This window comes from Perca fluviatilis, chromosome 1 (assembly GCF_010015445.1).
Source record: "Perca fluviatilis chromosome 1, GENO_Pfluv_1.0, whole genome shotgun sequence".
Taxonomy (NCBI): Eukaryota; Metazoa; Chordata; class Actinopteri; order Perciformes; family Percidae; genus Perca; species Perca fluviatilis.
This window is the reverse complement of record NC_053112.1, coordinates 23,571,091-23,596,908: the sequence shown is the minus strand read 5'-3', so window position 1 is coordinate 23,596,908 and position 25,818 is coordinate 23,571,091. Positions and strand designations below refer to the sequence as shown.

At 41.5% G+C, this 25,818-nt stretch overlaps 1 long non-coding RNA gene across 1 annotated transcript; it reads right to left on the bottom strand.

Moving 5' to 3' along the window:
• Positions 1-3,374: 3,374 nt before the first annotated feature.
• Positions 3,375-24,207, bottom strand: LOC120555778. Its single transcript, XR_005638755.1, has 2 exons — positions 23,858-24,207; positions 3,375-5,124 (listed from the first exon to the last, which is right to left on the bottom strand). It is a non-coding gene; the product is annotated as an uncharacterized LOC120555778 (long non-coding RNA).
• Between the last annotated feature and the right edge of the window lie 1,611 nt (positions 24,208-25,818).

The window sequence follows — 25,818 nt, the reverse complement described above, 5'->3', positions numbered from 1 at the left end:
TAGGATAATTGGCAGTTAAATTATTTTTTTCTCCTTTTTTTTCTCTTTGAATTCATTAGATAGGTGCTTTCCCACAGTGAGGTTTCATAAGGTTTAATTTCAAAAGAGTGAGGAATTGATAATAAAATCAAAGGGACACTGCTCCCTGTCAAGGCGATGAGATCCTGCTTATGTCCATCAGCTCTCTTTTTTTAATTCAAACTAAACTTCATGTGACCTTTCCAAGCAGCTAACAATTTGTTTTGTTCGGAGCAGTTAATAATTTGTTGGAGGGATTTGAAGGAATTTTGTGGTTTGCCTAACTTTGCCATAAGAATAAAACTCACCCAAACCCTCACCACAGATGCTGAATAACAGTGATATCAGCACATACCACATACGTTACTGAAAACTGCTTCAATTAAAAAGTGTCTGTTTTAAAACCCCTCAAAGTTGCAGTATTTGTGTCGTTCCTCTTTCCCTGAGAAAACAGTAAAGGGAATGTGTCTTGCTGGCAAATAACAGCAAGTAACATACCATAAAAACTAACACAATGACCTAGCTTATCAAACACTTGTGTAAGAGAGAAGTGTATTTTATATGCATGGAATGTCTGACTCGTGTGTGTGTGTGTGTGTGTGTGTGTGCGGGCGACATCACACCTAACAAGGTTAGATCATTAGACCAGTTGCATGTTTATTCTCCCCAATGAGTTCAGGGGACTGTCTCTTTAGCTGTTACTTTGCATAGAGAATGAAGGCCCAACTACTTTTTTTACATAGCAGTTGAAGCCTGATAACGTGTATTCTCTGGATAAGCTTCCTGGTTTTACCTCAAATATGCTTGCGTGTGTGTGTGTGTGTGTGTGTGTGTGTATGTTATACTGTAAACGATTCTTTAGTTGCTCAGTGTTTTCACATGTGACCTAAATGAAGGAATCTTACTTGTTGCCTTACTGTATTTAATAGGAGCAGGGGACCAGCATTTTAGAGCAGTTATCTTGCACAGCAACTCCAGAAACTATATATATATATATATATATATATATATATATATATATATATATATATATATACATACAAGTAGAATTTACACAAATGAGCTGACCTATCAGATGTGCTTTTTTTCTGGGAAATATTTTAAAGATAAGTCTGGCGATATTCTATTTTTTTTTTTTTTTTTTTTTAACAAATCCTAACATTGATCCTACTATCAAGTAGGGTCCTTGTATCGAAAGCTTGATATAGTTTATTCCTTTGTGCCATAGAGTGCCATTGTTCTCCGAAAACTATTAAAAACACATCAGTGAGCCACACCATTGTACTGAATAACATTTTCCTTCCCTTGCTGCTGAACATGAGCACTGTTGTTGGTTTTGAGTCAATACCACACACCATCCTGCTGCCATAAATGCTCACAAGATTACGAAATGTTTATTATTTCGCGGCTGAAAGTAGTGCCCCAACAAATGTGCTATTTACTCCTATTTGAGTGTTTGCTAACAACTATAGTGCCCACCTGGTGTGTGTGTGTGTGTGTGTGTGTGTGTGTGTGTGTGTGTGTGTGTGTGTGTGTGTGTGTGTGTGTGTGTGTGTGTGTGTGTGTGTGTGTGTGTGTGTGTGTGTGTGTGTGTGTGTGTTTTATCTTAATATGAGGCAATTGAGACATTTTCCATTTTGTCAAGTTAAAACACACAGTAACTAGTTTTCTACACACAGACAACACAGTTAATATTATTTTGAACAGAATCTTTATTCAACGTTTCACATAATTAGTATACAAAATCCAAAAATCAAACATTTCACAAACCTTATTTTACTCCACTTATTCTTTAACACTGTACACCACTCGGGCATTAACTCCTGAAGGTAGCCATCCCTCAAAGGGACAGCCATCTATCTTTGCATCTGCCTTTACATCCCTCAATTCATACTTTTGATTCATTCCACAATTAGCCATGGTCGCAGCATATACAGTAGGCTTGCTGATTCAAAGCCTTTGCACTTGATTTTTATGCAGCCATCAGCACTGCACCAGACAATCGGTCCTTTTCATATCTCAGTGGATGAACCCAGTAAGCTTGTATAGTGAACACTACACCGATTTAGAGTGCCCTAAGTGGCCAGCTGCCTGAGGACACTGTCTCTCAATGACGCTACCATGTGATGTGACAGCCGGCTCGCGCGCTCTCTCACACACACACACACACACACACACACACACACACACACACACACACACACACACACACACACACACACACACACACACACACACACACACACACACCTTCAGACATTTCTGCTCAATTTGATTTCACCCTTTTGGTTACACTTTACCAGCATGTTTCAGCGATGAACCAAATCAAAGGGGGAACATTCTGAGAGGATGTTCAGTAGTAAACATTTAACCCTCATCTCCTCTCCCTTTCTTATCACTGGACTCCATTTTACAGATTTTCTAAAAGATACCTTGCCCTAGTTGATGAACAATTAGTTTTATTAGCAGTGTGAAACCTACGATGCAACATTAAAATATATAGTATTCGCCCATTTGGGGTCCAAAACTGTTTCAGTGAAAACATCAGTACTGCTGGGATGTTAGTATTGAGATACTGGTGAGGTATGACTAGCAATGTTGAGGAGACGAGAAACAATCCCTGAACGATATGACTTATTAAAATAGCATACAGATTATCTCGTTATGACAGTTAAATGATACAAACTCATCAGTAAGACACTAAAAAGAGATGAGTAAATGAGACAAAACAGTATACATTATTACTTGTAATATTTGCATTTAGCTCTGCATGACTGCATAAGCATGTCGCGGCTTCAGGGTAAATGTGTGAAATACAAACCGACCATTGAGAGAATCTCACTGAGATATTAGGCCCTGTAGGTAAGACATTTATAGGACGTGGCAACAATATTAAAAGGCCTCATTCTTGCTAAACTCCTTAAAAAGAAGTCTTTTGCACTTCCTTTCTCCAAGTTAATGCCGCTCTCCTCAGGCTAAGCAGCTGATTATTGACAACATGCCGCCAACATTTTATGGTCTTTGAACCACGAGACACAGCGTGGCGAACAGGATCGAGACCTCATGACTGCCGACAGACAGGACAGGCGGGGAGGCACAGTCTTCCCCATCAGCTCTCTCTATGGGACGCTTTTGTCCGATAAGAGGTCACGCACCACACCCGATTTAAGTCATGTGCTCCTCATTGACGAGCAACACAAGACAACAAGGATGTGTTCTGCTGTGTACGTGTGTGTTTGTTAGAGCTAGGGAGAGCGAACGCAACGACATCTGTGGCTGGGTACTTTTTGTGCTCATCTTCATCTGAGAAAAGTATGTTTGTTTTTTCAGTTCATATCTTGTCTTTCTTCTGTCTGTTTTTTTTTCATGTGTATCCAAGTGTGTGTGTTTCTTTGCTGCATAGCCAAAGTGAAAGTATGTGTTTTGCTGGGAGAGAGGTGCTGTGTCCCTGTGAGTGGGTGCGTAGGGTCTGGGTCAAAAGCTTTTTAGTACTTTAAGACCATAACTCTGCTCCGAGGGACTCTTACTCCACACCCACGCCTCATTCTATTAAACTCTGGGCCACATCACCGTTCCTGAGATTAATGTAGACACAAGCTCTATAGCAAACCATTCACACACTGCTGTGAGATACATTCGAACAGCGTCCAGCCAAAAAGACGGTTTGTCAGCCCTCAAGTGTGTGTACATATGATTATGTCCAGATACAGTGGCAATATAAACTACAACTATATTCTATAATTGAAGGCAATGCACCGCTCAACCTTCTTCAAGTTTCTTGTACCAGTTTTGTTGTCTAAAGGCCCTGATAAACTCCACACCACACATGTGCACTCAGTGTGTAAAGTCAGTGCATGCTAGCCTCAAGCAGAGATGAGGAGCATCTACAGAGGTCTCGTAAACTCTGGTTGTGGGGCACAAACCCTGGACGTATGAATGTAGCCACAGAAAGATTTTACCTCATACTTTGAGTTAAAAAAAAAGACTTTTTTAATTTGTAAGGGCATGATGCCATGGAATTTATTCAACTCATAGGAAACCTGTAAACACATAACTGTAGTACAATATAAACATGGAAATCACCATGGTTGAGTTTACAAGTTAGAAGCATACATGTATAATTAATCATTAAAGACTTTTCATTATTATAAACAGACAATTCATTGGCTTACATGTGGCAGAACTTTTTTCCCCAGGAAAATAAAAATCTGAAACATGGGCACTAAACCAGGAGCTTGTGGGATTGATTACCCTCTCTAAACTTAGACTACTTGCTTCATCTCATCATCTTGAGATGGGGTGTAGGGGATCCTGTCTGAGCCATGAGGAAAAAGATTAAGTGAGAAGCACATACTGACACAACTATGCAGCTAAAACATATGCACAATGCTCCCTTCTACACGGTATATATACAGTCACATATTGATGCCGTGTGTCACTTACTCGCTCACTCATTCACAGACATGCCCCTTCTGCTAAGCTCTTGCACTTACAGTATAGAAGTAGTTGTGCATGCAGCGGCCTTCCTGATGCATTGACTGGTCCAATGGGGCAACATCTACTGTTAGCGGGGTATCATTATGTATGAGAATGTGGTTGTACTGGCAAGTGTGTGAATACATTTGCATTTATCCGCATTCTTACATAAAGGATTTTTTTGTCTGTCTGCATGTGTGTAGGTTTATGGTTGTACACATAAGCTTCACTATGTGTTCCACGTATGCCTGCATTCATGCATGCATACTGTACATGTTTAAGCTATGTGTGTGTGTGTGTGTGTGTGTGTGTGTGTGTGTGTGTGTGTGTGTGTGTGTGTGTGTGTGTGTGTTTCAGGATTAGCATGTGTGTGTCAGGAGCATGGGTTTTAACTCACTCTGACTGCGAGCCGAGGCCCCTGGCAGGGGAAGCTGTGGGTCTGGCAGGTCTCAGCAGCTCTGCAGCCCAGCTCAGCTCCGCTGGTGGTTGCGGGCCCGACTCCATGTCACACTAAAGAGGTATTCAAGAGCACTCCTTACTGGGAGGCCTCCAGCGTGAAAACGGGACAATGTCATCATGTCTTGTTGTTGGCAGCCATGGTGGCTCCACAATAGGTTCTGAGCCACCGAGCTGAAAAGAAGCATGGACATTTATGCCAGTTGATTTGTGCGGCGTTTGCCATTTTCCCCATGATGAATGGTAGCAAGAGCACTGTTACAGTTACTGCCAGCCTGCCAGGTCTGCCTTAGAGCAGTGGTTCTCAACCTTGGGGTCAGGACCCCCAAGTGGGTAGCGAGATAATTTCTGGGGGTCGCCAGATGGTTGGGGAGAAAAAAATTGAAATACCATTCTAGACTGGGGAATGATTTTTACATTACTGTGCGTTTGGTACATTTCATGTGTTATAATCAGAGCTTCATTTGTAAATCAGGAGGTCCTTGAACACAGAAAGGAGTCTGAAGGCTGGTCAGGGGGAGAGAAAAAGTCACATCAAAAATCCACAGAGCCTGATGCACATTGGACAAGACTAGGTGCAAGCTGCTAAAACTAAACTGTCATTAAAGCAAAGTGTTATTTGTGAGCATTCACAAAAAAATCACTCAAAACCAGCAGAGGGAGGCGTGTAGAAACAGCTGTTTACACCGGTTTGTAACTCTCGAGGGGGATGGGGGGGGTCATGGACACCAACCTTATTATTTTGGGGGGTCGCGACTTGAAAAGGTTGAAAACCTCTGCCTTAGAGAATAAGCATCAGTGTGGCACCTCTTAAATCTATCAAACTCCATCACTGGCTCTTTAACAGTTTCCGAGCAGCAATACATCAGATTTCCCAAAATGCAGACGATCTGAAGGATTCGGGTGGTGAATTTACAATTTCATGGCTTAAAGAAATACTCCAGCACTTTAGTCAATAAACGTGTGTGCAGTTTGGCCAGGAATTGGATGAAAAAAATATTCAATCTCTTTTAATACAGAGTTTGACATGTTTAGCCTTACAACACCACCTTATCTTACCACAATGTCTGAGACCAAGGGTTAACCGCTAGCCTAGATGTATTCAAGCAACTACACACATTGTATCTTGCGCATTTTACACATTAAAAAAAAAGCAAGGCAATGCGGTTTAGCAGTTGAGTTATGCATTGGAGCAATTTACTAACCAACAACCACAGGGACCAGTGACTGTACTGTATGTAGCACCTTTAAAATAAAACTGACAAATTTTCAAGCCAATTAAGCCAAATTCCCAAATGTTAAGAATTTCTTAAAAATACAGCTCATTACCCCACTTCCCACATTTGTTTTGTCTTGACTTGTTTACCAGATAATATAAGTACCTGGATTTTTAAGTCATGTGTAAGCACTGCAGCAACAGCTATGCCTGTTTATTTCTTAAATGTTATGATGTAAAACTGAAAAATTGAGACATTTTCTTAATTCCTCATAGCAATAGTTTTAAAATCCAAGTTTAAAGTGATATTTTTAGATTGTTACTACATCTTCTCATTCATTTACAATCCAGCTAATATGATTTTAATCTGAAGATGCTGCCTGTGAAACACAACACAGGCAGACGCCAAAGCGGCTGCCTCTCTGGATGTCAAGCACGGCATATGGAGAGAAAGAAAGACAAGAAGTAGTGAATGAAATAAAGATGTGAAGGGGGAGAAGAGATAAAAGTGTATGGAAAAGAAGAGAACACCATAAGCCGGTAATGGGACGAGAGGAAGAAGATATGGGATGCAGAGGAGGGGAGTGTAGTGCAACAGCGAGTGAGAGAAGTTATGGCTCGGACTCCTATGGTCAGATTTTAAATATGGTCTCTGACAACCTGATCTGACCATGCTACTGTGTGGTCTTCTTTTCTTTCCATTCGTTATGGATGCATGACGACCGCGTGCCTCTCTTCTGTGCAGTCACTCGACGAGTCAGAGCACGTTCACTTAATGCAACATTAAAACAACGACAAGCTCGGGGTCAGAGCCTCACAAGGTTCTTTTACAGGGGTTTAAAAAAAAACAACACATTGCTCCTTTTACCATATGCATGTGCTCATCAAACACAGATTACACCTCAGGCTCACAGAGAGGGGGCTAGAACATGTAGGTTCATGTAATTCTATTATACAGTGTAGCTGCATAATAGAGTTTGCTCTTATTCAAGTGTTATGAATAAAAACATGTTTTCATACAGGCAAAAAAAAATTCTGTGATTCAAAGAAGTAGGCAGAGAATGTCTATGTACCAGTAAGAGAACACTGGGTGCAAGCTGAAGTCTTTGGCAGAGGTTGTTGGCATTCGTCTTTTGCTTTTGCTGGTTTGCTGGTTTGCTGGCAATGCAGACGCCTGTTTGGTTATTTTACGGCCAAGCAGGAGCTACGACTAAGCCAATTCTTTTAGAAGAAGAAATCCAGATTGTGGGTGTTTGGCACGGTTAATGGGATTATTATTTTTAATAGCCAGTATTAATAAAATCATATCAAAGAGACACCATATCACAATAGTTTGTTGTAAAGCTGCAATTATTGTTATTCACCAACTAAAAAGGAGGATATCTTTACATTGGGGATTTATTCTAGTCTTGTTAGCATGGCAAAGTGTCGGTGTAGGTTTCTTGAATATATGTCCCGCCTGCCTGCATAAACACACACACACACACACACACAAACACACACACACACACGCACGCGCCTCCTGCACTGTGTGTTAAGATCGTTGGGAGTTAGGTAACAGATGCTGAGAATGCTTGGACCTAAATTAAGCCCACTGCTTCATCAAAAACATCCTGCCTTCCTGCTTAGGCCAAGCTTGCGTTGACTTCTTATGGGAAGCGCAGGTAAACTATTGGAAACAACACGTTTTGTTACAGCTTCTTCTTGCCTTTATTTTTAGTAAAAGAATATCTCATACTGATGATTATATATATTACCTAGCACTGTTATTCACTTGAAATAATTGTCAATTTTAAACAATTATAGTTATATTCTAGTTAATTTCAACATTTCTATTACCACTCCCTATTCCTTATATTGCGAAATATACTTCAGGAAGGAACTGCACCACGTGTGCAATTCCTCAAACAGAATGTACTGTATGGATCCTATACTGTAAATAATTACTTGGGGCTAAGGCTATTCATGCCTCAATACACACACGTACAGTATATGCTGCATGCAGGTATCGGATGTGAAAAGAGCAAGGAGCGTAAGAAATTACATTTTCCCTAGTTCATATAATTATGTTAAACCAATTGTATGAACTTTTCAATGACACCTTTAGTGTGTAGTTTGAAGTTGCAAAAAAAATGTGTTTTATACAGCAAGCTCATGTTTGAGTTAAACTAAATCAACATTGTATAGTTAAACCAGCTAAAATATTAGAAAAACTTCTTACTGGTAAATTAATCAAGGCATCAATTCTCACAATGAGTGCTCTTTTGACACACAAGTACAATTTAACAGCAAGTTATAAGCATGACCTTTCACTTTAAATGCAGCATTGTTCTACTGTGTTGCTACTTTTAAAAAGGCACAGGTTTGAGTACTTCTTTCCATACGCTCACTGGAAAAGAGAACTTATTTACCTGCATGTGCACACAATCGCAGTATGACCCATATGCAGTAACAAGAGAGTAAAAGAAATTGGGTGGGAGCAGGGGAGGTGAAGGAGGCCAGGAGGGAGGAGGAGGAGGAGAGCTCTGCACCACTCTGCTCCAGCTCCACTTCCACTGGTGACCCCATGGCTGTAAATCTGAAAGAATAAGACCATTCCTCACACTTTTTTTTTTTTCTCCCTTTTTACTTTCGGCAACTGCACATATCACTGACAAGTAGAGTGATTGTCAGTGTTTAATATGAACTTATAATATCCTTTTGGCAAGTCATAGATGTTAATCTGTGTTTGACAAGTGAGTTCAGAAGGTGAAATCTCGATGTATGGTTGCAGATGTGTCTGACTTTTTTCTTTTAATAGGAAGTATGTAATTAAACCGATGATGATCTTACTCACACAATAACAAATGTCACCGTTTGTCTCTTCGCGTTAACAGACAGCTTAATTAAGCCACCACTTTGACATTCAGATCAGTAAGCAGAGCTACATTGCTAAAACAAGAATTGAGCAATTTTGTACTCTTGCTTATTAAGCATGCATGTCTTCTTATTCACACCCAGTACAAAGCTTTCTGTGTGACAGTTGCAAGTAAGAAAAAAAAATGAAAGAAGAGGTGAGAATAGAGAAGAATCTCGCTAATACAGTCAACTTCCAGGAAAGCTAGACTGTGACTCTTAATTATCTTGATGCCTGCAACACAACACATCCCTCTGTGCCTGAGCCAGGCAGATCCTACAAAGAACAAGACAATTAACATGGTGTTTACCAGCTTAAGAGGGTACAATTTGGTTGAGGCCTGTTACAGTTTTTCATACAGCCCCCACTTACTTTAACCACCAAGAGTGGATTTGTATCTGCAGCATTGTTACAGGGCCTTGTCAAAGTCCTCGTAATGTAACGCAGTCAGAATAGAATACTTTTGGCTTCTAGATTTGCAGCCAACATACAAATGTGATATTTGCCTACCTAATTGCCTGCAACATGAGCTAGGACTGAGAAGGAAAACTGCTATAAAAGTGGCCCACATTTCCAAAACTTAAATGAGTTGCTGTTTTGGTTGGAAATTGTTTTGGTGCTTGGTGCTCTACCTGTCTAAATGAACTATATCAGTGCAGTCCCACGACACTGCTGGAGTTATAGGCCTGTCTCTGTTGGGTTGGTATTATTGGATTGAGTATCATTATGTTCTATTGAACAACAGATCCATGTCCAACAATTCATTATTTATTCTGACAACAACAGTGACTACGTTAACATGCTCATAATATCCCGGTTTTTGCCCTTATTCCCAAAAAAATGACGATATTCGGACTAAGCTGTTTACATGGCTAATGAAAGTGAATATTCAACTAATATTCCCGTAGCCGTGCAAAATACGATTTTTTTGCAAAGTTTACCAGCGGTGGCGGACTTGTTGGACCGTGCCAACACAGCGTCTCTTTTTTAATTCCTTCAACCACCTTCTTGAAAAGGTCGTCGTAGCGATGTGTGCGCATATCCAAAGATCTGTTGATCTCCAAGTCTTTGATCATGTTTAAAAGTAGCTGCGTTTCTCCTTATTGGGTCTGCAGCCTTGCAAACTGTTGGCTGGCTGTTTTTTTGTACAGCAACCATAGCAACGCACAGAGCTGACCGTAAGCCGTTAACAGGCAAGAGGCCATAAACTGCGGTTAAAACCACGATTGAGATGCATATTCAGAATGCGCTGTATACATGTCCAAAGAATCCCTCTAAAACCCGAATAATACCGGAATATCCCACGTCTTAATTTGGAAAATGCTATATTCGGAAAAAAGGCCTTGTTCGGAATATCCAAACGGAATATGCTGTTTACATGACCTGTATCAAATTCGGAATATTGTCATATTCTGAATAATATTGGAATATTGGTGTGCATGTAAACGTACTCAGTGTGAACACTGGCAATGTGAACATGTATGCTCTTCATCTAAAGGCTTCTATTTCGCTAGCAAAGAATGTGCCCAAGGCTGCATCACAAATCTTTCTTGCTGACCGCTACGAGTTGAACACTGCCAGGCCAACGGCAACACCTCAGAAGGTCATTGAAAACAAATATTCTATATGTTTTTGAAATAAATCATCAAATTGCTTATTCTCCTCAGCACTTGCTTTATGTGGTCGCACCAAGCTCTTGCAGAGATTATTTTGGTGTGTGGCTAATATCCTGGAGAAAAAAAAGTTACTTTGCAATAAATTTAGATCATTTTTAAAAATGGCAAATAAAATGTTTAATTGTGAGCAGGAGATATAAAGGGTCTTCAGATGTTTCAGCTGGTGCCTCATACATGTATGTTGGGATCAGGCTACAGCATACATTATCAGCCCAATAATAGCCCAGTAGATACCTAATTGAGCTTTGGGTGCGACAATAACTTGTTTTATTCCATGTAGTGTGGCATAGTGGAAGTCAACTGACTCAGCATGGAACGACTCACAGCGTCTCAAAAAACACGTGTCCGAATTGTTTGGTCTTACCTTACATGTTCCGTGATGGTAAATATATATAAAATAAAGTGCATTCAAGTTAGATAAAAAAATTAAATCCTATATAATTATCCTATAACATCCCTCAACGCCCAATGCAACTCCCAACAAGCTGCATTAATCAAGTAGCTTCAACAGGGCTCCAGACCAAATGGTCGCATTTTGCGTTTTACACGTTAAACGTGGAAGGGGCACATCAATGAATCCGGAATCTGTGGCAGGCCAATGAGTGTGAGAAGGATAGGGAATGGCCACTGTAAGTGGCTAATGTGTGGAGGGGGAGGGTCCTAGAGGTAATCGAGGGTGCATAAACGTCTGTGGGAAAGAAACCGATATAACAACCTGCTGTGCGTCTGAACAATGAGCAAGCGAACTATTGACTCGTTTTTCTGGCCTGCGGCTAGTGTGCTAGTGCCAGAGTCTACAGTGTCACAGTTGGATGATGATTCAGGTTTGTGTGCCGAAAAAAAAAAAAGGCCTGAACCCACCATTTTCGGGAAGACTGGCTGCGAGAATTCAGCTGGTTGAGGTACTGTAAGGAGACAAACTCCATGAACTGCGAATGTTGCAGTCGCTACCCCAGAACTGCGGGGAACACAAAGTTTGCATCCGCAGCCGAAGATCATCCATTTGTTTGATAAAGACAGTGAGACGTACATTGGCGAAGAAAATGCTGCGTAGTAATAGCCGATAAGGAGTTAGCCTTAGCCTGCCGTTAGCCCTCCTCTCTTTCCCTCACTTTGTTTACGACTCAACCCAACCTCGGCAGTGCTGTAGTGCATTCACTGATTTATTTGCATTTTTAAACGTCGGCTCCGAAATTTGCCACACGCTGCTACTGCTACACTTGGGTGAGAGAGGTAGAAATGTGACAGCAGAGAGCGGAGACCACTTCTATGAAAAAATAGAATAATAATATAGAACTATTTACCTCGTAAAAACAAATAGTGCTTGTGTGAGTGTTGTGAGCTCCTCTCTCTGGCTCCCTCATTACTCAATATTTCCCACACTGGGTGTTAGATACTGTAAAACTTCAAATAATAGCTGAGTCCCAAGTAGACGCCTGTCTCTTTTAAACGCCTGGTGTGACAACAGATTTGGGTAAATAAAGGCCGGTCTCAAATAGAGGCCTGGTCTGTTTTTTGTTTTTTTTCGTGTCGGGTTGTATTTGATCTTTTAAAACCCGTTGTCAGTACCCGATCCGTTCCACCGGCACAATCCGTTCTGCGCATGCGCAAGATGTTCACGCATGCGCTGTGGTACGAGGATTTACAACACTACCCAATCTGTTCCCACGCTAGCTAACGTTAGTTTAGCTAATAGCTAATTCGGCGGACCGCTAGGTGATTATAGCGGTCTGCCGTTAGCCTCCACCGGGAAGCTAACGTTAGTTTAGCTAACGGTTAATTTGGCTAACCGCTAGCTGATTGTAGCGGTCTGCCGTTAGCCTCCACAGTTAAGCTAACGTTAGTTTAGCTAACAGCTAATTCGGCTAACCGCTAGCTGAGACAGCATGTAAACTTTAAAAGACCCTCAAAATAAAACTTGAAAATAAACGTTAACATATATAACAGCTGTTACGTCAGTTCTACTTGTGCTCATTTAAAATACAATCACTCAATACTTGTCTTTATTGTTATTACTGTAAAGTCTTAATTTAGCTGTAGCCTGCTTTTCCCATTATGTTTGACTTAACGTTATTTTAGACTGAATCTAGCTGTCCGTTCTGCCTGCACGATCCGTTCTGCGCATGCGTTATTTTAGACTGAAGGCTGTCGGCTAGCGGTTAGCCGAATTAGCTGTTAGCTATCCCGGTGGAGGCTAGCGTGGAACAGATTGGGCAGGTCGTAAAACGGTATGGCATACGTATCATCTTGCACATGCGCAGAACGGATCGTGCCGGTGGAACGGATCGGGTACTGACACCCGTCAGATCGCTATGGCAACATAACAAACAGGTTAACGAACTTTCTTTTAGTCTTCAGTTTTTCTTAATTCTCTCAATACCACCATGGAGACACGAAAAAAGTATGATTTGACATTTAAGCTGACAGTTGTCAAATTTGCCGAACAAAACTCGGGAGAAGCAGCGGCAAGACATTTCTCGATTGATCCTAAGAGAGTGCGAGAATGGCGTAAACATAAAGCAGAACTGCAACGTCTGTCCGAGGAAGACGACAAAAGGGCCAGACTGCGAGGTGGAGGGAGGAAGAAGGTCAGTGAAGAGCTGGAGGTGAGCGTGTGTGAGTGGATCCACAGCATGCGGGCAAAACATCTCAGAGTCTCACGTAAAAAAATCAGAAATACGAATAATACGAATTAAAAAAAATTAAAGGCCTGTCTCTTATAGACGCCTGTCTCAAATACAAGCCGGTGCATTTCGGCGATTTGGGTAAATAGAAGCCCGGGCTATTATTTGAAGTTTTACGGTACTTAGTTAGCCTAGATACATAGTTCCATGGAAGTTTAAACGCCTTAGATATAATTATTTCAGTGTAAACAAAAAAAGAGAAAGAGGGAGAGCCTGTATGAGGCAATACATTATACTGACAATAATAATTTCTGAATGTGAATTTGTTAAGCACCATTCAATTAAAATGTGACTGTGAACTAAAATAAAACAGCACATTGTAGTTTCTGTATTTATTACCAAAGCATTTATCAGTAAAACAGTTAACATGGGGGAAAAGTGAAAAATTGCGTTGCAGGTCGATTTAACTTGTGCGCCCCTAAATTTTCTGCCTGTGCCCCTAACATTTTTTAGTTAGGGGCTACAATGCTCCTAGTAAAAAAAGTTAGTCTGGAGCCCTGCTCAAGTATAAGGTTACAAATGACTTGCTTTGATTTCAATAGGTAGAGCTTGTTGAGGTTGATTCACAGTCTGAAAGTAAGCAGGGCTTGAGAAGCCAACTTCAGGGGCCTGGAAATCCTTTCAAATTAAGTTGGTTTGCCTTTAGCGGTGGTCCTGAATTTGATTATTTTATGTGACAAAATGCCACTTGTAATGTCACTTGTAAGATCTGACAACGCCCTTCAGACAAAACTGCAAACTTACACAAATAATGTGAGGAATGGTTAAATTAGTGTTAATTATCTATAGTGGGATGGTTTATTGTATAAAGGGGTGCTTATTCAAGCTTCTGACATTTTAAATAATGAAATTAAGTCACTCAGGTTCTTTAATAGCGTTTTAGATACAGACTACGTTAGCTTGGCACATTAGAGCAGGTTAATAAGGATGAGGGGATGGGGACTAACAAAGTTGAGCTGAGTTTATCCTTCAAACTCCATCACCCTCTGACCCCCATCCTCCCATACAGCCTTGGCAAATTGAGAGTGTTTATTTTATTATGTACATGTTCCTTTAAAAATGACTGTAGCTGTTGCTAAGGCTCTGCTGGAAGGATAAGGACTCTATGCTTGTTGCATTAATGTTAGCCTCCAAAGTATCTCTTTATTTGATGTTGCCTTTTATCCTCCTCTTGCTTAATAAAGCCAGGGGCTGTTTGAAAATTTAGCGCACGGGGAGTTTAAAATGTCACCAGACGTGAGCAAACTGAGAGAATGAGAGCTCAGACTGTGATACAGGTGGTCAGAATCTGAACAGACAAAGCATTAGTACAACTCACAGTGTTATAGTTCCACATAAAGGCATCAGTATGCTATAAACAAAGTTGAACAGTGTTAATCAGTGAGCTTTAGGAGGTGCTGGTAGGTGGATTTAGTTACCTTTGGGCAAAGCCAGGCTAGCTGTTTCCAGTATATATGCTAAGCTAACAACTACTTGCAGTAGCTTAATATTGACCATATATAGACATGAATGTTATGGATCTTCTCATCCAACATTCGGCAAGAAAGCGAATAAGTGCATCTCCTAAAACATTTATAGGATAGTAGACAACGTCAAAAGTGGTGACATGACATAAGGAGAATTTGTCGTCATCAGTCTTGACATTTCAAAAGAAGTATGTACACTGTTCCTGCATATAGTAATACTGTATGTCATACATATTGTTTACATACTGCCCAAAATAACCCACTCTGTGTGCCGAGTAGATGAGTCAAGACAAAAGCATCCAAGTATAACAAGAAAACAGGCATAAAGGAAGAAAAATAAAGCACTGTCAACCCAAATAATAGAGTCCTTAAAGTGTATCTGAATATTTGGGATGCATATCTAAAAGATATTCCTAAAACTGTTGGTTTGGGAGTCAGATGGGCACTGCCCACTGCTCTTATGCCCAAGGAATGAGAAGGAAGTTCCAAAAAGGCACATTACTGGGCTTAAGGTAGCCTCGGGCCTGCCTATTACATTGTGGCTGCCATTGCTCTGATGCAAACATAAAACAGCTCTTCATTCAACACTTAACCAGACATACTCCACACACAGAGACAATTTATTCATGTCCACATCAGTTAAAAAGGTTATATTGAAAAGCATTGCAGATGCTGATATTTCACAGACCCAGCTGCTAATGTGCTCTGTAGATCAACAATACTCGCATACAAGACTATAGAGTATCAAGGGTATAATAACACAACGTGTGCACACACACACACACACACACACACACACACACACACACACACACACACACACACACACACACACACACACACACACACACAATCTCCCTTTCTTCTGGAAACCAACTATGGCTTGATCATTGCTGTCCCGTGACTGACAATTCTGCCAACATGGAAGACCAAAAAAAGCAGCAATTGATGTTTTGCAAGCGGCTTGAAAAACTTCGATAGAAGCTTTTGATAGAAGCGAAAAACCTGTTCTGTAATGTAAGAAGGTTTTGGGGAAGATGGGTTTTCCCTTTTTGTAATCTCCTCAGAGCCGAGCTTGGCACAGAAGCCCTCTGGATGGGAGGATGTTGGCTTGAGCCAGACAATGGGACTTCAAGTGAGCCACAGCAAGGAGAAAAAAAGATCAGAGCAACCATTAGGCTCTGTCATGCCCCTGATTAGCTACAAATGTTTACTTCATCCCCTTGTTAGCTACAAATCTTACATAGAAGTTTGGAGAAACAGCAGCTTACCTCCACTGCTGTCTCTGTTTTAAAGAAACACCACACTGAAATAGGCCAACCACAGCTCACCATTAGCCCCCTTAGCTTACAAAAGAATTGTGAAGGAGGTGGGTGCGGGAAAGTAAAATGGCCACCTTTCCATTATGACTATTGAGGAGGTTGGACAGATAAGACACTCAAATTTGGCAGTGGAACCGTTTCTTTGGCAAATGATCTTATAGCCAAACCAAACACCAGCTTTTCCTCACCCTTTATACACACACACACACACACACACACACACACACACACACACACCGCTTGCTGACTCTGCACAATGGCATGACTGTATCTGCAGCACCAAACAGACATCTGCCAATCGCCCTGCGGAGCTCATTGTTACTCAATACCGGGGCACGACTAACACTGAGCCGAGTTCAGCCTCCAAAAAATGTTGCAATGCAAAGAGAAAGTGCCGAGGACGTCTGCCAACATGCATCGTTGACCCAAAATAGCCAGAAAACAACTTGAAACCGACGTGCCCCTCTGTGGGAAAGAGAAGACACTTTTCAAAATATTTAGACTAAATTCGAGCTCAGGCAGTGGAACACCTCTCAACTATTTATCCTCATACTATAGCAAATAGTTGCATACATTACAAACATCAACACTCTGCTTACATATATGCAGACATAATCACAAAGACAAACAGTGGTAGAACGCAGGCCAACGCAGAAAAGTTTGACATTCCATATGAAAAGCAAACAGTGAGTAAAGTAGAGGTCGAGAGATGGGGAGATAATGTATCCGGCTGTGTGCATTTGTGTGAGTGTGTACACAGTGCTGACCCCTGAGTCACCGACAGCTGAATACGGGCTCGTGTTTTTTTAAGCGCAGTTGACCTACACTCAATACTGTGCCTGAACGCATCCTACGTAGACACAGATAGAGTACTGCAGCTGCTGCTCTGCTAACGTGCTGCTTTCGCTAAGCAGGCTATACAATAAGTCAAACGTTATTGGCATAACATTTTGTCATTTTATGTATATTGCGTTATTTTTGAGAAATTAAATTTAAAATCACCCTAGTTTCCATAACTTTGTAAAACAACATTTTAACAAGTATCTTGACCATATTTAGCTAATATATTTAACGGCTAATATATTAGCAAGCTAACGTTGGCTTTTTGTTCATTCATTTAGCTGCGCAGCAGTTACACCTGGCAGTTCTTGGGTGTAAATATTTAGTTACAACTAATTTCTACGTTAGAACTAGCTTATGTGGTGCAATGTGTTTAATTTATTGATTTATAAATGTCCACTTAACGTTAGTAAACTCTTATAACTAGACTAAGTTTGTGCTAACAAAGACCTGGTGCAACCAGCCACAAAAGAGCCACAAAGGCAGTGAACAGCAACAATGGCATCTCATTTATTTGGCTGAAGAAGGTATTACTAAGATGGGGAAATACTGTACTATCACAGATATATATGATGGCTCAACGTGATATCATGACTTCGTGTAAACATACACGCCACTTTTGTGTTATCTGTACACATTTTGAGCTATACACGTGTATGTTTAAGCTGTATACAGCTGACGGCAGTCTGCAACGTCACAGCGTAAACATACACGCCACGTGGCACTTTCTAAAGCCACGTGGAGTGTTATCGCGAGGCTACGGTTGGGTTTAGGAAACATCACACATGGGTTGGGTTTAGGAAAAGAAGAACTGGTTGGGTTACGGAAAAGAAGAACGGGTTGGGTTTAGGAAAAGAACAAACGTGGGACACGAAGTCAAGCGCAGGACGCAATCCCCGCTCTCCTGGGTGAAAGTCTTGTGTTTTACCCATCCGCCACCCCAACCAAATTCCCTATTTGGATTTTCGCCCTTTCATACTACTTGCTACGGCGTCAATTCAAATGCAATCGCAAGGTAATGTACATCAATGGAGGCCAAACGGCGTTGATAAACACGCTAAAAAAATGAGTATGCGTCTTGATAACACGCCAATAATGGCATACAAATTGGCGTCTCATACATACGCCACTACATGAGCTCAGTCTGGATGGCTGATTACCCTCCTCTCTGTTTGCTCTAATCATTCCAAAGCCTGGCAGTCTCACAGGCTGATGGGCTTAAAAGCAGGTCAGGAGGGTTCATTCTCATTTTTTAAAGAGGGCTGCTGGAGGGATTGACAGGGAAGGTCTGCTCCAGTTTTTCTTGTCTTCTCGCTTTTGTCTGCAGTGTTTGCTCTGGATTTGAGTGGTTCTTCTGGTGTTGGAGCACTGTCAGCCCACACCCTAATGGCAACCTCTGTGTGAGAGAGATCTGTGACTGTGCCGCCACTGGTAAGGGGGCGTCTAAACTAGTCTTATGGGTGTGCCCCTTTCACCTGTTGAGTCATGCCACCATGGTGTACTCATCACCATCTTTTTTTTTGCTGTATATGCAAATATGCAAAGTAAAAAAAGTAGTTGCCTACTAAAGATCTTTGTGACAGGTGTATAATACACACAGGCCTACACATAAAGTATACCTGGGTGTCACACAAACTTTCTGCTGACTGCTTCCCCCTCCACCATTGAGCTATGTGTTAACGCTTAATTCACCACTACTCACATTAAAGGACATCTGAAGGTTCAGCTGCTAAGTCTCCAGCAGATAAAGAGAAGCCATGTTGCATGTCACACCTGTAGCCCTTTCACCCGTTTAAATATTCTCTGTCTTGTCGTCACTCAATTCAACTTTGTCATCTACAGGCTTGCTGTAGTGGCACATTTATCACCGTGAAGAGAGATTTACACAGCCATGAAAGAGCTGTTTTGTACACCAAGCTATAGAGAAGAAAAGAAGCTACTGGACTTAAAATGTCATGCTCTGTTCCTCTCCGTGTACTGTCATATTCATAAAGCCATTTTCAGTCCTTTTGAAAAGTTTCTTTGATTACATATTTTGACAGTATTGCCTAATTCAGAGAAAGAGCAGATAGGCCTGCACCAACTTGCTGTAATTTTAAACCCAAATGTAAGCAGACAGGGACTGAGGTGAAACTCCTGTTTAAAAATGCCTCAATATTTACATTCGATAATACTTATCTTTCTTGATTAAAACCAGGACCTGATCCAGGCTGGCCTCCCACACTCTAGTGTTTCTATAGCTACTCGACTTGGCCTAAGATGTGACATATTCTATAACACCCAGAATCGAAAGGGCTGTTATAGCCTCTGCTGAAATTCAAATGGTTTTGTCAGATAATGATGCAGTATATTCAAAAAGTACTTGTCAGTCACATGGAGGCTGCAAAAAAGCCAGGTGACCGAGACATTTGGGGAAAAAGTTGAGTGAATCGGACATACTGGAGTGGATTCAGCTTTGATAAAAATCTATCGTCAGCTTGTGCCTCATGATGCCCTGAGGTGCCCAAATTGGAGGGGATCTGGTCTTGATGAAAGAATAAAAGAAAACCTTCCCGGGCTCACTCTGTTCTCGGTTGGTAAAAGCGAGGCTGATTGGTGTGGAGCTGGTGCCTGAGGGAGTGATGGCTATGTAGCAGCCATGGGGTAAGCACACTGTCAGTCCTGTGATAGTCGTATGAGATTCCACATGCTCTGATGAGTAATTCCCTCCCTCCCTCCATCACCATGTGGTTCGTGGCCCTGAGTCATCGTCCACACTTTCCCTCTCCCCTCGTCTGTCTGTCTGTCTCTCTCTCTCTCTCTCTCTCTCTCTCTCTCTCTCTCTCCCTCTCTCTCTCTCTCTCTCTCTCTCTCTCTCTCTCTCTCTCTCTCTCTCTCTCTCTCTCTCTCTCTCTCTCTCTCTCTCTCTCTCTCTCTCTCTCTCTTTCCCTCAATGTGAGGATTCTTCCTTCCTTCAGCAGCGGCCGTCCCACTGGGAAACTCAACAGAATAGCCTCCCTCTGATGACTCACTGACCAACATCGAGAGCTCCACTCCACGCCACCCGCTCTCCAGCCAGGACAGCCCACCTCACCACACCCTGGATCCCAGTCCTCCACGGCCTGCTTACCTCAATGTCTCTTTCTTTCTCTCTCTATCGCTGTCTTTTTCGGTGTCTGCCTGGTTGCCATTTTCTGTATCTCTCTGTATGGCTGCTGTCATGTCAAGATGTCTCATTATTTATCTGCCTTTATGCGCCCATCTGCCTGCCTGTATTTCTACCAGCCTGTACTGTGTATCTATACTCTCTGAATTTGTGTTGGTCTGCCTTCGCAGCTTGCCAGCCTGTCTTATTTGCCAGTCTACCTGCCTTTCTGTCTCTGACTTTCAGTCTGTCTCTTGGCACTTGATTGCAAAGTCAAAATACTGAAGGACAAGGAGCGTTGACTCCCCCATCTGCATATTAAACTATGAAGTCAGTAATACAATGACAGCGTAATTCATAAGTCTGCCAAAAGGGAAACATTGGTATTGTTAGTATATTGTTCATTGAGCTTGTGCAGTTCCCAGATAGAGTTGTTAACGTTTCTAACTTTGTGCTAATCTGCATCAGCAAACGTGTTGTGAAACCTATGATGAAGGTTACTGTTGTTACTGTTCGAATTTCAACAGCTCCCGTGAGACTGCATCATTCCATTCTTGTGTTCTGCAATTCCGTAAACGCTGTGACATCTACAGTTGGTTTAACGGAGGTTAAACCATAGATATTGTTCTATATCTATGGGTTAAACTCTCTCAATGTAACCTATGCAACCAATACATACAGTACACATTAACTTGTGCCCTGGCCCTGCAGTGCGACAGGTTGTTGATGAGAATCCCTACATGGTGTACACAGATCCTCTACATGTTGCATCAGGAGATTTGTTGACCATTGCAAGAGCAATAAGGATTTTTAGGGGCATTATGACTGGGTTAATAAAACACAGCTGCCCCTAAAAGTCCCTCACTTTTCTTGCTGCCTTTTCTCTCTCCCTCCCTCCCTAGCTTAATCTTTCTATGTCTCATTCCAGACATTTGAGATCAAACTACAACATTTGCTGGCTTCTTGAGTGCGATTTGGTGCATAACTTTGGTATCTGTTCAATCGTGGCTGAAGAAACGCAACAACCTGGTGTGACCGCACACGTCTGAAGTTTGAACCTTTTAAGGGGGGGCCGGGTCATGTATTTCACAAAAAGCAAGCGTGCCTTCCAGTATTTATGAATTGTATATTTATAATGGCAGAGTTTTATTGGGATTTGCAGTGACGTTTTTAAAGGGGGTTGAATGAGTTCAGAGCAGATTTTCCGAGAAGGGCTCTGTGTGTTCATTAGAAGTTCAGCTTTCACAGACAAGGTAAACACAATCGGAAGCTTTTACCTTAGCAGAGTTTTCTATATGATGCTAACAATAATATACATATTTATGGTTAATTTGAGAACCAAGTGAACCCAGTGACCCAGAGCAGAAAACAACCTGTAGGAAAAGTCTATTTAAAGTAAGTCTACAACCCTGCTAACAAATGGTGTGAGGAGAGAATATGAGACAGCCGTGGTGGAAAATAAAAGATGTAAGCAACACTGTGCAGCAAGTGGCAAGATGAGTCCGATTGGGCCTTTTAAACAATGTGAAATGCCATTCAGAGAGTCTTGGCAGGCAGTAGCAGCCAGCACTGTTTAATATCACAACTTTAATCAGCTTGGTGACTATCCCAGAGCTCCCCGTAGCCATGCTGCTTATTCAAACCAGGCTCATTCCACCAAGCTTCCCTTACTAGGCCCTCATACTCGCACTGGCTCGTACTCTCCTGCAGCATATATGGAGAGCTTTTAGCTGGAGTGGTTTTATCTGCTTTCTGGGATGTGTCATTGCGCTTTAGTGGGCTACGTTGGAGGGAACCAGTGAGGACAGTTGAGCTCATCTCGTCCGATCTGAGGTGCAAACATTTATCTTTTATCTATATTTAATTGTAAGTATATTGTATGACCTGATAACAAGGATGTTAAGAGTGTTTGAAATATTCTCTACATGTAACATTAATTAGCAGTAGGATATCACCTACAATCACAATGTATTTAATTAGAACTTAAGGAGTTTAAGTGTCAACTTTCCTTGCAACTCCTTACAGACGTAACAAGAAATAGCAGGCTTGTAAAGACAAATGACCTGCCACTGATCTGTAATGCACGGCCTACAAATAACTTATGATCAAGCATTAACTTTTCAATAAATAAAACTGACGGAAAGTATATATTAATGTAACCACTTCCCACTTACTGCGACGCCAAGGGAGTCTGTTTCACTTACAGGACTGTTTTAGGAGTGTTTTAATAATCACGGAGGTCTCATGTTTTTAAAATAAAAATCCCATGCTTCAGCGAATGTCTTACCTATGTGTCACTTGCAGCATGGAGATGCCACCCTGGCCCTCCGCTCTTTTAATTACATAGAGCATCTAGTGTCAGGATGCTAAATTCATTAGTGAGGTATGTACAGCATGCTAGGGTCAGGACAGATATAGAAACAGGCCTCCAAAACAACTTCTTCCCCACTTGACACACTTCAACATAATAGAGAATAGCACTTTGGGATTTTTGTTCGTTTGTATTAATTTCAGTATATTATCATATATTTTGAACTGAAAGTTTTACAGAAATGGTTCAATTTTGGATTATATTACTCATCTAAATTTAAGGAGGGTATGAATCCCTTGCTTGTGAACACAACCAATTTAAAGTTTTTATCAATTTTGCTTTTTGAAGATATATTGATACAACTGATTTTCCATGTACATTTTGCTTTTCTCCTTTCTCTAATCTATTTTTGATTAGGCTAAAAAAAAAAAAGCTGAGAAATGCAGGGACGCTTTTCTTTTTTTTCCAAGAGAAATGGCATGTAAAAGTTGTTCATCATTGTAAGCATCAGACAGAAACGCCCTCTGCTCTGGGTTTCTGTGACTCTTGAGAAGCATGCTTCTCTTTCACAAGGCAGTAAAGTTCAATCAAAGGTTTTAGCCGATTATTAAGCAATGACATTCACTGTTTGACCCTCTGAGCTTTTACATACCTGTACATTTCCTTTGGTTAAGTACCTGCAGCTGTTTGCTAATGCAGTCCTCTTTTGTGCATTCATTCCTTGTGTAGTTTACTGCCTGAAGTGGAGTTCATACATTTGAAAAAAAAAGTGTAATATTCTATAATATTAGGCCTACTTGCGGTCTATATGGGTCTTATGCTATCCTATTTATTAGTGACTTTACGATGACCTTATTGTAGATACTTTTGTGTTGTATCTTGATAGTATCGCCACGCCATAATATTCACCCCAAAAAAATAATTATAGATCACATAATGTCAGCGGTAGGCTAGGTACTAAATGGTGTTTACTGACCTTATCTGGCTTTTTAGTGAGAATATCTACTGATATATCACTGTGCTTCTTTAAAAGGCCTATTTATATTCTCCGTAATACTTCCCTATTTATTTTCTTCAAAGGATTAATACGTAGCAGAAGTGTACTTTCAATAACTTGGAGGTCACATGAGCCAAAAACTGGGACTTTGTAGGCCAGTTGAACGAATTGAGGACTCACCTTGCCCGCAAAGACCCAGTCTCTGACACACACCATCATCATCATCAGTCCCATCGCCGGGGACTCATTGTGGCTGAAACTACAAAGGTTTGCCTATGGATCCTGGAAATGTCTTTTATACCACAAGATTTGACTTCCAGACGAGGTAATGAAGGAATGCTACGGGGTTTAACCTATGACCACGCCGATACATACCCGCTGATCTGCTGTCTGTCAGTGTCTGCAGAAGTAGGTGATGCTGCCCGGTTGTTGTTACCTGCGTACCGCGCAGGTGTCAGCATCCCGCAGCCATATGGGGACTTCGCGTAAAAAGCCCCGACTGTCTGGTTGGTTGTCTGGCTGTTTGGGGGAGATCGCGTCTGCAAGCGAAGTTGAACTTCATCGTCTATCCTCCGCCACCACCACCACCGCCCCAGTAATATCTGAACACTTGGTGTTGCACTCATCCCAGATTGAGCAAGATTATCCTTTTGGGGGTGGGGGAACGAATTTTCTTTTGGAAGAAGTCGGACAGTCCCTCCGGCCTATATTTTCCCCTATTTCCAAGGGGGACATGCAGACGCAACAGTGTCGCGCATTGTGCCAGTCTACCCCCTCCTGCACTCCCTCCCTTAAAAAAAAAAAAAAAATACGCCTTTGCGTTTCCCACCGAGAGATTCCCGGTGCGCACCCAGCACCCAGCCAGTCATCCAATATCCATTCTGGAAAGAGACAGCCGGGGAGAGAGAACGGAGCCTGCTGTTGCTACTGCCATGCTGCAGCCTCTGTATTATGAGCAGGATATTCCCAAACAGCTGGAAGGAGCTGATATATGGTGCTGCGCCCTCGTGGTGGGCCCTCCCCAAAATGGACCGGTGCTAAGTGGAAACCTGGTTATTTTCAGCGCGTCACTGGCTCGTCTCCAATTATAGGTTTCCGTCGGTGGCGCAGCGATGTAGCCCTATTTCCAAAATATTCTGTAAGAGGACTTTAAAACGTACAAGAGCACTACATTGAGTAATGTCCGAGCATGTGTTTGCCTGTAACTGCACACATTCCTGCGGCGTGTTGGCTCGCCCGTCCACGCTCAGCTGTGGCTCCGGCTGCTCCGGAGCGGCTCGTCTGCGGCTTTCTCGAGGTGTCCCCCCCTCTTTTATCGATGCTGTTCAGGAGGCTATAGACATCCCAGGTTCATCACACCTCTCGTTTCCTCCCTGACCAGCAACATGTTAGTGGGCTGCGACCCCTGGTGGCAGCGACGCGCCGCGAGACTTCATTATATGCACGTCTCAAACACAACATTCACCGTTTTATTTAGATCACGGAGTGTGATCACGTGCAGTTTCGTACAGAGGGTAATAACAGCGTGACGGATGGATCATTTTGGATACATTTAAGCAGTTGCTTCATTCCAAATCTTAGGTCAGCAAGATTTCTATTCTATATTATGTTGTGTTATGTTATTGTTGAAAGTTCCCAAACAGAGGCCACATGACCACACATCAGGTAGGTTAAACCCAACACTACTGCCTTAAAAGGAACCACCTCCTTCAGGTGCAATCACTCACACCAATCAGAAGCTATATAAACTGCCTTCCTCCCTTTGTTCCTTCTTTTCCACCTCAACCATGAGGTGTGAGTCCTGTGAGTTGATTTCCTTCAGACTTGACTTGAAACCTGCCTTCTGTAAATAAAACTGCTCTGCTTTAAACGCTAACCTGCTGGCTGCTTCTCATTCCATGCTGAAACCAATTAAGTCAACTCCAGTGATTCCCTTATTTGTTGTACGTGCTCATTGACTTGAGTCTTCTACTCTATTCTATCATATTCTTTTTGCCATTTTGCATTTACTCTAGTCTTTCCATTTTACATTGCAGTATATTCTGTTTTAATCTCTTCATTCTGCTATTTAGATTTTTTTTCTTTTGCATTTTTAATTATTTATCTACGGTGAAATTACGTTTTATTATATCGTGATATTTTTTTTGTCTATTGTGATATTTTCCATTCTATCCTAATGTATTGTGATATTTTGTTTTGTGCTTGTATTTTTCATTACAATATTTTCTATAATATGTTGCGTTCTATTCTATTGAGATATTTAGCTTTTTTTAGGCTATTTTATTGTGATATTTTGCTTTATTTTCTACTCTATTCTAATGTGATATTGGGCATTC